A 9,002-nucleotide genomic window follows, 5' to 3' on the forward strand; every position below is an offset into this window, starting at 1 on the left:
CCTGCCTCAGACTTTCCAGCAGCATCTACCCCTTTCCTAGAATGAAGAGAAAGAACATGTGGTGACTCCCCTTTAGAAACACTAGGGATACCTTAGCCAATTCCAAAACTACCAGGGAACCTCTAATCTGGTTAGGGAAAAACAGCCCCCCCCCCAACAAAACTGTGAACAGGCTCAGCTCTAGGCTAGATGAACCCTTCTGGGGTTAAACTACTTAAAGTAAACATGTCCTTCATTTATGTTTATTCATTTATGTTTATTCTCCAGAACCTTATCCAGCATTCAGGGTGAGATTTGGGGTAAAAATATACTGTTCTAAATATTCTTGGAGCTATGGCTGAATGACTAACGATACACTATTACACTATATACAATATCTTAATTGATGACTATATCTATATGCATTTAATAAGCTAAGAAGGGGGCCTGTTCAGAGATTGGAACTTCAGGGGGCCTTGAACTGAAAAAGCTTAACAACCACAGATCTAATAATCCTGGGGAGAAGGGTACACTCTAACTTCATTCATTTTTATCAGGTTATTCCTTGATGCTTTATTTTTAGGGAGAAGACTCCCATTCAGCCTTATTGTGGATATTATATAGGGGATGTTTCACCATAAAACTAATAAAGTGATGCCTAAAATTTATTGGACACCAGGGGCGCTTCGCCAATGAGACGAGTTGAGGCTGTCGCCTCAGGAGGCAGCGCCCCACTAGGTAACAGGGGCGGCAAAAATGCCGCTACTGGTACTTTAAAAGATGAATTTCTGATTTTCAAACCGGAAATTTGGCTCTTCTGGTGCAGAGAGCACAGTTAGGCTCTCTGCGCTAGCGTACTGGCCCTCTCTGCTGCCCTCGTGGACCCCCTCAGGCGCAAAAAAGTAAGCGCACGGGGGAGGGGGCGGCAGCAACTGCTATTGCCTCAGGTGGCGGAGGGGCCAGGATGACCCCTGCTGGACACTATTCAAGATAGGGAGTGCATCCTAGTTTTGAAGACTGGATTTCTGAGACTACAGATATAAGAGATGACATCACAGTGCCTGGGTTTTTGTGCAGTTGTTTGGCAGGATAGGAAGCCTTTTTACATTCTATCTACAAATTCTGTCTAGAACCCTGATCCTTAAACTTCTGGTAACCATAATTCACAGCACCAGTCTGTTTAACTGTCCCAAACATCTACTCTACAACATGTTACTCACTACTTTGACCACATGGCAAACACATGCTCATTTTGCTCTTTTAAACCTTGCTAATAAATGTCCTTCTAGTAACAAATAATACACTGCATATCTATGCTTACTTAGGAGATATAAAGCTGAAAAGAATGCATTAGTTAATGTTTGTAATGGGCAGGATAAAATAGCTCTGTTATCAGTACAATGTAGTGCTGAATATAATGGTTTGCTATAATAACATTGAGGGGAAATAAATCACTGTCATCAGCCTAATATATATAATATCCCTATTCAAAAAAAATGATTGATTATTTAGTCATTGCTGTTTTAGCAGAATACACACAACAAAGAATATTTAATATAAAAACCAATATATAAATAATGGATTATGTAGTCAACATCCTGTGCTGGTTTCTAGCATAGACAATTAGCGGACTTCAATATTTCTAGTCTTGTGGAGGCAGAAGGATAAGAAACACACTGGGGGTTAGTCATTTGGAGAACTGGAAAACTGGTTGGTCTAGTCAGTGTTTTCAATAATGAAATAATAAATATTTTCCCATAGACCCATTCCTTACAGTAATCCTAATTTACAACAGATTCTATTTTTGGATATCCATTCATAAAGAGTGCTGCAACATGAAAGGTAATCCTCTAATAAATAATTCAGCCCTTTGGGTACCCTATCAGTGGGCATTTCTATATTGCGCTACTTGTCAGACTTAATCAAACACCTGCAAGATTAGAGTGTTTATCTGAGAAGACAGAGATATATACCATTACAGCAATTCACCAACAACCATGACAGCCTCAGAAAAGATCTTTTAACAGGCAACACTGTGATAATGACGTGAAGGCTATCATAATGTTTCTATTGTAGGCTGATTGCTTTATCCAAAATAATATCAAGTGCACCAAACTGCACAGCCTCTTGCTTTAAGTATAAAAGAAAGAAGGAGCAGACAAACCGGACCTCGAAGGTGAAATGTTGGAGAGCAAGAAAGCTGCACAGGACATTGTATACCGACTTGAAGTTGCAATTAATGAATAGTTATGCTGTACAAGTGTTTGGGTTATGTATATGTCCTTTACAAATACAATTATTTTATGGGATGTACAAGATTTAACCTGCTAGGGACTTCAAATACTGAATATTAATTATTGTTCTAGAGATGTGCAGTTTCTATGGTAGTTGCCATACTGGAACTTTATCTACACAATCCTTAGCTAAAGATGGATAAAGGGAGATGATAGATAGATAGATAGATAGATAGATAGATGATATAGATAGATAGATAGATAGATAGATAGATAGATAGATAGATAGATAGATAGATAGATAGATAGATAGATAGATAGATAGATAGATAGATAGATAGATAGATAGATAGATGGACCTATATACTACTTTGCTAACAATACGCACAATAAATGGGACTAGTATTTGAAATGTATTCTGCTTTTTTTAAAAAAATAAAAAAATACATGTTTTTTTTCAAATGTTAATGTCATTATAAAGAACTGTTGGAAATGTCTTCCCCCCTATAAAGAGGTCATTTGTTGAAAAGAAAATAAGGAGCTCTGAATAAATAAACCCCTCTTTTCTTAAGCTGCAGGCTTTGGAAGGCTTTCAGATAAGGAGCTACTCAGTATACTGGTAATATTTAATCAGCATGTAACAGAAAGTTAGATTGCATAAGCAATTTCATTCATGTTAAGTGCAAGAAATCAATTGATATTTTTAAATTAAAAGAAAAGGCAAAATGTACATTTAGCACAAACCCTATTGAATGGTGTATAAGCCCAATTACAGAAGTAATGGGTAACTCTACAGGTATACTCCAGAGACACACCCATTGCACATTATTAGTTCTTTTTTATTAGACTTACTAGGTAATGTTATGTTTTCTTCAATATAATATGCATCCAAAATATGTAAAAATATTGATTTTCATGTAAATCAATGTCCATTAATAAACCAGTCCCAATCATTGGGGGAGGGCACGGAGAATCCCTAAAGAGTACAAAAATGAGACCTCTTTGCGTTGAACAAGAAACATATATTTGCAGGAGGGTCCAGAATGCTAGTCACCCCCTGCACCTGTGTGAATTAGTTCAGGAGACCCCCAGCCCTGGCCTTACAACCTGCTTTAGAGCAGGAGAGGCACCTAGGCATCCCACCCCTCCATATGTGCATTCCCCACCTCATTTGAATTAAGCACTGCCTTACAGCTATTAGCACAATGCCTCACGCAGTGAACAATGTACAAAAATGGTTGATTGTGGCCGGCCTTTTTTGCACTTTGCACACTGTATGGGGCTTTGGGAATGAGCAATAATAATGACAATTAAGATTTAATTCCATTAAGCTTTTGGATAACTATTTGTCTTCTTCTAGTTTTATCTGTATACATGCCCAAATTGAGTCACTGTCTATTTTAATGTTTTCACCCTAAAGGCATTTTGTGAACATGACTAAACACTATTCTGTAAGTTGTGATACATCGGGTTATAAATACACTCCAAATGGGTCATGTTATATAAATGTTCACAGATAATTACATCTACAAAAAAAAAAAAAAAAAGTGGAAGGTGTTAAAAAAAAATTATTCTTAGCAGAAGCCACCATGGTGATTTTTAATATCATCATATTTTACAACAGGGGGTACATTATTTATTATCATACCCAGGTGCCAGTGAGTCATGTGACAGAAATGACATCACTAAGCACCATTTATAAGTGATGACATCACTAAGATTTATAAGGATGTAATTTACAGGGTATTGTATTGTATTATATATAGTCAAAGGATTTAAATACACTAAATAATGAATAATATAACCCCTATTGTAAAATATACGGTAGAGGTATGGGATCTGTTATCCGGAAACCCGTTATCCAGAAAGCTCCGCATTACAGACAAGCTGTCTCCCATAGACTCCATTTTATATAAATAATGCAAACTTTTTTTTTAAAAAATGTCCCTTTTCTCTGTAATAATAAAACCGTACCTTGTACTTGATCCGAACTAAGATATAATTAATCCTTACTGGAAGCAAAACCAGCCTATTGGGTTCATTTAATGTTTACATGATTTTCTAGTAGACAAGGTGTAAAGATCCAAATTACAGAAAGATCCATTATCCAGAAAAACCCAGGTTCTGAGTATTCTGGGTAACAGGTCCCATACCTGTATTATACGTCACGAGGCGTTTCATGACTTCCATGGAACTCTGAGATTACTTCCAATATGCTCATATTTTACAAGAGGGGGTACTTTTTTATGATAATGCACAAGTTCTGCGAGTCACATGACAGATTACATCAAGCACTGATTATATCTGATGACATCACTAAGGCCATTCATAAGGATATGATTTCAAGGTTCTTGTGTATTATATATACCCCCAAAGGGTGTATATACACTATATGGACAGACACCGGCTTCTCCAGTAGCCAATTCCAAAATCAGTGGTAACACAACTTTTCCGGTACTGTCCTCTCATCTGGTAGAGGGACAACAATTGCTTTTGGTGCTCAAAACTTCTGTTGACCCAAGAATCACACGGCCCCCATCTGTCCAATTAGATCACACCATTCCATAGTATTGTAGAGGTACTTAGAGGTGCACTGTGGTGCTCAGCTCAGCTATAACTTACATACAGACACAAATAGCAAAGTAGGAATAGGGGTTATGTTGCTGTTAATTCATATCAAATAATGATGTTTACTTTTATTTTGCAGAAGACCAGTAAAAGCAGAATCAAAACGTATTACTATAGCATAGCAGATCTGGGTAAATGTTGCCCCTATTAGAAGGTACTAGATAAAGTCCATTGAATACAAAATGGTGAAATCAGTGTTGAACCTTGGTCCATTGTTACATTCCCTGGAGATATTACCCTCTGCTACAACATCAGGCTGCAGCATCTTGATTTATATTTAGTACAAATTAATTATACAGTGGTTTCTTGGAAAACATGCAGTTCAGCTATGAATAACAAATCTTACAATCAATACTACCGTAATGATTCAAAAATGTGGTGAAAGTTGCATTTTATTCATTAAAATCAAAGCAACACATAATTTAAAGTTATCCAGTGCTATTTCTGAAGCTATTTTTAGGTAGCTCCTGCTGCTCTCAAGGAAGAACAGTTACATGAGACTCTTTCTCCTTGTTATAGTATTGGTAGTATAGGTAGAGGATCAGTTAACCAGAAAGCTCTGAATTACTGAAGACTGTCTCCCATAGACTAAATTTTACCCAAATAATCCAAATGTTTGAAAAAAAACTATTTCCTTTTTCTCTGTAATAATAAAATATAATAAAATAAAAGGCTATGAATTTACTGTTAGTGCTACTCATCTCTCTATTCTGTCCCTCTCCTATTCATATTCCAGTCTCTTATTCAAATCAATGCATGGTTGCTAGGATAATTTGGACCCTAGCAACCAGATTGCTGAAACTGCAAACTGGAGAGCTGCTGAATAAAAAGCTAAATGACTCAAAAAAACCCACAAATAATAAAATATGAAAACCATTTGCAAATTGTCCCAGAATATCACTCTCTACATCATACTAAAAGTCAATTTAAAGGTAAACAACCCCTTTAAGGGTGAGATTGATCTGTTTACTTGAATGTAGCAATAAGACTAGTGATGGGCGAATTTATTCGCCAGGCGCGAATTCGCGGCGAATTTGCGCGTTTCACCGCCAGCGAATAAATTTGCTAGACGCCCGCAAAAATTCGCGGCAAAAAAAAAAATTTCCGAAAAAAACGGACACCGGCGCCAAAAACGGGCGCCGGCGTCGAAAAAACGGGCGCCGGCGTCAAAAAGAGACGCCGGCGCCGTTTCGGCGAAGCGAAACGGCGCAAATTCGCCCATCACTAAATAAGACGAATAAAAAGAATCAAATTCACACATTTTGCATTTTCCCCGTGTCACATTAGCATAAGTGTTTGGATTTAGTTTGGTAGAACACAAAAGGTTTAGTCCTGATCCAGTGAAAGATCTTGAATTTAGCGCATACTTAATATAAATATTTGTATAAATTCATAAATGAGCCAGTGTATAGAAATCATTGTATTGTCCTAAAGACTGACTTGTGATGTTGAGCAGTGACACAATAATACGTCTTACCAAATATATGCTTTAAGAGGTTGAAATATTTCTTGATACAAACTTTATTTAGATTTAACAGAAACAATTTGTGTAAAGTTATAGACATTTTAGCACATCTGACATAAATATACTCCAAATTATAAATGGAGGTAAGTAATCTAGTTTTACATGTATGTACATATTTACAAGACTAGTATGTTACAGAAGGATTTACATTAAATAACAGAACTGTAATACAAGAATATAGGAAGAGACCATTTGTGATATATTTCAGATTTTAAAACCATTAAAGGAATAAAAGCTGTTGTATGCACCATAAACAATCTATTTTTTTTTTATAGGAAATGGTCCTGTCTGGAAAGAAATTCAGATTGAGCAATTTACATGCATTGGTTTGGCACATGGAGCATTCATTATGTCCTGTTTTGAGCAAATAGAAAGGAAATAGACTCCTTGTATTGATGGCTCATTCAGACCAGCATTTAAGGTGCAGTTGTTATTACTGTCAGTCAGATTGGACTGCATGGATCAATGCACTGCAATATGCGGCTATTGAATTTTAAAGGAAGTTCAGACTATGCAGTGGCATGCAATATGACTTGGACTTAGCCGAAAGGCATCTATCCCTGCAGTCAGATCCAAACGACTAACGACAGCTGGCACAAAACCAATTAATGAGCCCTAAGTGTTATACACACACATATATATATATATATATATATATATATATATATATATATATATACACATACATATATATACACACACACATGTATATATATAATATTTTATATTTGTAATTGAATAACATTTTTTGCATATACTTTGTAACATTACATTTTTGTAACTAAGTAGTAAATTGCTGCCTTTTTGGCAACAGGGAGAAATAATTATATTATATATTTGCTATTACAGTACCATTATGCTATTATGTGTTTACATGGATATTGTGCTGCAGACAAAGCTCTTTTGTGCAGGGCCTTCTTTAAGGGCAGGGCTCTAGAGGACGATTCTGCAGCGATCCGACGCGCAAAAACGCAGGCGAAACATCGGATGCGACGGAAATAAATTCACTAACTTCGAGTGAAGGATTCGAAGTAAAAAAACTTTGAATTTCGAAGTGTTTTTTGGGCTACTTCGAACATCGAATGGGCTACTTCGACCATCGAATGGGCTACTTCGACCTTCAACTACGACTTCAAATCGAAGGATTCGAAATAAAAATCGTTCGACTATTCGACCATTCGATAATCAAAGTACTGTCTCTTTAAAAAAAACTTCGATCCCTTAGTTCGCCATCTAAAACCTACCGAACTCAATGTTAGCCTATGGGGAAGGTCCCCATAGGCTTTCCTAAGTTTTTTTTGATCGAAGGATATTCCTTTGATCGTTGGATTAAAATCCTTTGAATCGAAGGATTTAATTGTTCGATCGAAGGAATAATCCTTCGATCGTACTATCTGCGCTAAATCCTTCGACTTCGATATTCGAAGTCAAAGGATTTTAATTCCCAGTCGAATATCGAGGGTTAATTAACCCTCGATATTCGACCCTTAGTGAATCGGCCCCTTAATCTTTGTAACTGTATATATTTTTATTGTATGATGTTTTCCCAATCTGTTTTATTAATGTTGATGTTAAGTATAAAAATGGCTCTATATAAATACTGATGTACGTATTTACAAACAACATGAAAGACGGAGAACTCCAGCGTGCACCATGAGCGAGATAGTGTAACATAGTAAATTAGGTTGAAAAACAGACACATGTTCATGAAGTTAAACCTAAACCTGCCTAACTGCTAGTTGGATCAAGAGCAAGGCAAATCCCCCAGAAATTACACAATGAAACATCATTTTCATTAGTTGCATTAATATTAAATAGACTTTGTAAAAATACTGATTACTCAAGAGATTTACTCCTTCCAAATGCACAGAGATCATGATTTCTGTAGGAAACACTTTTGAAGGTCAGTTATATTGTAACAGAGCAAAACCCACAAAAACTCAAACTAGAATCTAAAAGAAGTAAAGAAGAATGTATGTGAAAGAACTAGGTTCATGTAAAGACATTGGGTGGATTTGACTGCCTTTCCACAAACAGTTCTTTAGGTTCTGGCTATACTTCAACAGACAGAAGATTAAACAGTCCAGTTGGCAAATGTAAGGAATTCAGATATAATTAGAATGTATGCTGTAGGTTTCCCATTTTCCCATTTGTTCATTACTCTTCCACTATTATGTTGCATTCCCATGTGCTAGGTTTGGCAGTAAAGATAACAAATCACACACACAAAATGAGATATATAATTGTGGCTTTTCAGCAACAACCTAAAAGTATCTTCTTGATATACAACTCCGGACTACTCAAGCTTCAAGTATAAAGCCAAATAATAACCTTATCCAGAATTAATCTGCCACATTAAAGTAAAATAGGTTGGTCCTTTTAATTCAACATTCAACTTTTACATAAAAATATAGAATATATATATGTATACTAATATCAACAGGAGAGACGCATTTTGTAAAACAAAATCTGTCTCCCTTCATTTGGCATGTGTGGATAGAGACAGATGAACTTAACATATTAAATGGGCCCGCACATTTTCCAGGGCTGGCCCTGGCAGTGTTTACAGAATTGTAACCCTTTATGTGTGAGGGTCTTTTGATTTTGCATGGCACTAGTAAACATGCTGTGGAGTA

The sequence above is a fragment of the Xenopus laevis genome, chromosome 6L (assembly GCF_017654675.1).
Source record: "Xenopus laevis strain J_2021 chromosome 6L, Xenopus_laevis_v10.1, whole genome shotgun sequence".
Taxonomy (NCBI): Eukaryota; Metazoa; Chordata; class Amphibia; order Anura; family Pipidae; genus Xenopus; species Xenopus laevis.